A 1275-nucleotide genomic window follows, 5' to 3' on the forward strand; every position below is an offset into this window, starting at 1 on the left:
GTTTTTTTTTTTTTTTTGATATATCTGTAGTATTGTTCTTATTCTTTTTTCTTATTTATTTAGGGTTTCTTTGCTTGCTCTACCCGAGAATCTATTTTTCGCGTGTCATTGTTATCATCATTACAGAATTCACAGTACAGTTGGGGGAGAAAAGGGGGGGGAGGCGTCTGTACATTGTCTCTTCCGAACCCCATCACGGCATGGTATACGAGGGGTTTTTTTTTTTTTTTTAGGGGGGGTTGGGGTTGGGGTTGGGGGGGGGGGGGGGGGTTTATAACATGGTAAAAAACAAAAAACAAAAGATGATGTACATGAACCGCAAGAGCCACTCCGCCGTTCGGGATCCACGCAAACAGAAGTAGAGAAGAGAAGGAGGGGAAAAGAAAAGCTCTCAGATGGTCTTTAGAGGTCTCAGGGATCGTCCCTAGACTTCTTCAGCTTCACATCTTCCCAAATTAGGTCATGCCCGAAACCTGAACATGACAACTGACGGCGATCCGCTGAAAAAGGATGGGGGGGGGAGGGGGGGGGGGGAAAGCTTGATTGATGATATGGAGAGATTCCCCCATCGAGAGAGACCTGCCGTAGTCTCAACTCTCTCTCTCTCCCTCTCTCCTCCTCACATGTCCACAAAGACTCCACACCACCACGTCTCGTCGGTATTAAATATGAATATACCGTCTTGTATGCATTGTGTATTATATTACTAAGATTGTCGAGGAGGAGAGGGGAAGGGGGGTTTTATCATGGAGAGGGGAGAGGGTTTTTTTTTTTTTTTTCCTATTATGCTTTTATCATATTTCTACCATTTTTTTTAAAAATCATTTTTATATCATCTTATATCATTTTCATCATCTTTCATCATCTTTCATCATCTTTTTTTTTTTTTTTCAATCAGGTCTTTATATCATATCTTTATATTGTCATCATGTGTGTTCACGTCTATCATGTTATCAGCATGCTATCCCCCCCCCCCCATGTTTAGAAACAGGAATATATTAAAACATGGAATAGGAAAACAAAACAAAACGAAACAAAGCACCCAAAGCCATGCCCTTGGGTCCCCCCCCATTCGTCTAGACCGTCGTCAACTCCGACTCTCCGAGACTCGAGACAAAGAATCTCTCTCACTTGATTGGCTAGAAACTTTTCTTCTACCTCTTCTGCTCGTCACCTGTTCTTTTCTTCTTTCTTTCTTTTTTTCCCTTTTTTTTTTCTTTTTTTTCTTTTCTTTTTTTCTTTTCTTCTTCTTCTTCTTCTTCTTCTTCTCCCCCC

The sequence above is a fragment of the Geosmithia morbida genome (assembly GCF_012550715.1).
Source record: "Geosmithia morbida isolate 1262 chromosome Unknown scaffold_5, whole genome shotgun sequence".
In the NCBI taxonomy this organism is placed as follows: domain Eukaryota; kingdom Fungi; phylum Ascomycota; class Sordariomycetes; order Hypocreales; family Bionectriaceae; genus Geosmithia; species Geosmithia morbida.